The following is a 3,287-nucleotide window of genomic DNA, read 5'->3' on the forward strand; positions in this document are numbered from 1 at the left end:
GTATAATTAAAGTAAAACAAACTAAAAGGATTGTTAAATGAGAAAAAGTTTAAGGTAAGTATAAAGATAACATAAAAGCAGAATAAGGTAAATAAAGAAATCTAAAAGTAAGGACAAATTTTGAAGAAATTTAATTAATAAATAATATCTTACCTTGCATTCGTATTCCTTGTCTTGGCTTAGCTGCCTCCACGTCTCCATAGGGTTTACTGGCCGTCACCGGGATGGGTTGTACAATGGATAGTCCGCTTTAATTGCTAAAAAAAAAAAGGAATATTTTGCATCAAGTTAATATAGGAATTAAAAACAAAGAAAAGATTTGCAAAAAGGCCTTAATGTAAAATCAGATATAAAATAAACATAAAACAATACAACGAAAAAGTGTAATTAAAAAAAGTTTTAAAGTGAGTATAAAAGAAAATTGGAAGTATACATGCAGTTAAAGTATCTATTATAAACAGAATTATACTTTTAAGAAATAGTATTGAAGGAAAAAAAGAGAAAGTAATATAAGTGCAAATTCGTAGTAAATTAAAAGAAGCAAATTTTTGAGAATAAAATCTTGCAGTACAAACAGAAAACAATGATCTAATACGATATTTAAAAAAATAAAGAGGAGTAAAAAGAAAGAAGGGGATTTTACCTTTATAATGGAAAAGATTAAAAAAACTTCTGGAAACAAAGAGTTTGAAAGTTAAAGTAGAAACATAAATAAAGTAAAACTAACTGAAAAAATTGGTAAACTTGAGAAAAAGTTGAAGGTAAGAAAAAAGATAAAATAAAAATAAAAATAGACAAGTAAAGAATAAATAGATCTAAAGAAAAGAACAAATTTTGAAGAAATGTGATTAGTAAATGAAATCATACATTACATTCATATTCCTTGCCTTAGCTTTGCTGGATAGACTCAAATGGGCTTCGACCACGTCTCGTCTCTTCTTGATACCCTAGTAGTCCTTAAGGTCCTCGATGGTCTTGCTGTTATAATTGATTACAAACACCATAGGGTTTCCTGGCCATCACCGAGATGTTTTTACAGTGGATAGTTCGCATTAATTACTAAAAAACAAAGAAATTTAAAGCTTGAAATAGGTATTAAAATAAAAGAAGATTTAATGAATGAAAAATGGTTATTAAGGAATGTTTTAAAGTAAGTATGAAAGAAAATTCGAAGAATACATACACTTAAAGTTTATTAAAAGAGAATTACAATTTTAAGAGAAAGTATAAAAAGGAAGTAGAAAGAAGTGAGTAAATTAGAAAAGGCAACGTTTTGAGAATGAAGTCATACAGTACACCCATAAATAGAAAATAATAATACAATGAACTAATACAATATTTAAAAAAATACAGAGGTGTAAAAAAAAGAAAAGAATTTTATCATTTCCTTTACTATGGAAATAATTAAAAGAAACTTTTGAAAATAAAGAGTTCTGGAAAAAAAATAAGTAGTAATTACCTTAATGTTACTCGTGCCTTGGTTAAACTGGGATTAAGGGACTCGACTGTGACTATATCTCACCCCTCTCGATGTTCTGGTAGTTCTGGTATTATCTGCTGAGTCTGAACTCCACATCTCTATTTAGCTCGAATATGCATGACTTCATTAGCTTTACAAAGTCTGAAAATAAAGACAAAAAACCAAGAAGTTGTGAAGCAAAATAGAATTTATAAATCTTACATTTTCTTTATGGTCCTTTTGTCATTGTTGGGATGAAATTAATGGACTGAATTTTGACCATACCTATTTTCCTTACTCTCGATGTCGTGGTAATCTTGAAGTTTTCTATTGGGAAATGGCTCATTCTCTTTTGCGGGTGGGACACTAGAACTACAGAAAGTCTGAATAAGTATTCTAAGGATAAGTAAAAATAAATAAAGGAAAATGTATACACTTTTATAGCCAAGAAGTGTAAGGAACATTTCACAAAATATTCTGTGGTTTACAATTACAAATTATAAAAAGTGTAAAACAGAATCTAACTAGTGACTAACGAGATACAAATTTTTTAAATTAAAATGAAATTCAAAAGTGCGATTATTAGTATTATACAAATCATATTCAAGAGTAATAACGAAAAATTGAAATTTAATAAATACTCTAAAATGATTACCTTTTTGTGGCAAAAGTTCTCGTTGCACCTGTTCCTAAGGGATGAAAAGAACTGTAGTGCTTTCTGATGATCTCTTACTACAGTCTCACTGTCCAACAACTGAGTTTGTGTAATGTTCCTGCAGGAATATAATTTCAAATTAAGCAATATTTAAATACGATAATCAGTTTCAAACAAGAAAAACAAGTCTAAACGGAGTGTTTTAAAATGCCACAAGGACAAACTTATNAGATAAAACGAGCTTTCGTCGGAAATATAAAGTATTGCCGAACTTATATTTCTAGATAACTTTGGCCCTTTAGGTGTTTTAATGTAATTATTTAACGGGTTAAGGATTCGGATGGCATTTTTACCTGTTTACGTAATTTTGGTGTTGAGACGAAATAACTTTCATTCAAGTTACACTAAAATTCTGTTGTCAATAATACGTTAGGTTGTTCACATACTTATTCGTTTTTATATACCTATGGATGTTTTATCGTAGAACAGGTCTAAAATTTATATAGGTTTTTTATGTATTCAAGGCTTTGTTTTCAAAAACATTATTGTTTCAGGTGCATTTTGCAGTTAGTCGTCGATCATGAGCCACATTCGACAATCGATTAATTCCGGGATCATCACTGAAGGGAATTTGTGGAAAGGTAGGTTTTATATTAATTTATTTTCTGCTTACCCACTTGTTTTAGAGCACATTTGTTTTTTTAGGGTTACAGTCTAATTTTTTGTCTTACTTATTTTAATAGATAATTCTTTCATAACGTTGCTACTTACCTTGTCTTGTCCCTTCTCTTTCCTTCAAGATAAATTCCTAGAACTTCATTTCTTTTAATTTGTTTAAATTTTTCGTTATGTTCCTTTGTTTTTATCTATATTAACACTACTTTCAAAATTTTATTTCTTCGCTTCACAGACTATTATTTTCTTGAATGTCATGTTATAAATGTTACATTTATAACTTTCAGCTACATCTTCTAGTCCAGTAACCCAACAGTCAGTGATCGGCTTCTTCCAGAATCACCGGCACGCGTCAAGAGTGGTACAGTTGTGTATGCTTTTAATTAGTTCTTCTTTTAGTACTTACCTATTTTCATTACTTTTCCTGATCTTTACTTGCTTCCAATTTTATATTTATTTATTTTCCATTTCTATTACCTTTTCATATCCCTTAATTTT

The 3,287-nt window shown here is 29.1% G+C and overlaps 2 long non-coding RNA genes across 3 annotated transcripts in view; one reads left to right on the plus strand and one right to left on the minus strand.

Moving 5' to 3' along the window:
- The window catches only part of LOC112905067, a 17,394-nt gene extending 14,127 nt beyond the window's left edge, over positions 1–3,267 (plus strand). The window contains exons 2-3 of the long non-coding RNA XR_003231544.1: positions 2,669–2,755; positions 3,077–3,267. This is a non-coding gene — a long non-coding RNA (uncharacterized LOC112905067). The remainder of the gene's footprint in view (positions 1–2,668; positions 2,756–3,076) is intronic.
- Positions 874–3,287, minus strand: part of LOC108735544 — a 34,147-nt gene continuing 31,733 nt past the window's right edge. For both annotated transcript variants that reach the window (XR_003231541.1, XR_003231540.1), the window contains exons 3-6: positions 2,115–2,232; positions 1,682–1,831; positions 1,460–1,621; positions 874–1,059 (exon numbers count right to left, since the gene is read on the minus strand). This is a non-coding gene — a long non-coding RNA (uncharacterized LOC108735544). The remainder of the gene's footprint in view (positions 1,060–1,459; positions 1,622–1,681; positions 1,832–2,114; positions 2,233–3,287) is intronic.

The sequence above is a fragment of the Agrilus planipennis genome, unplaced genomic scaffold (assembly GCF_000699045.2).
Source record: "Agrilus planipennis isolate EAB-ADULT unplaced genomic scaffold, Apla_2.0 scaffold107, whole genome shotgun sequence".
Taxonomy (NCBI): Eukaryota; Metazoa; Arthropoda; class Insecta; order Coleoptera; family Buprestidae; genus Agrilus; species Agrilus planipennis.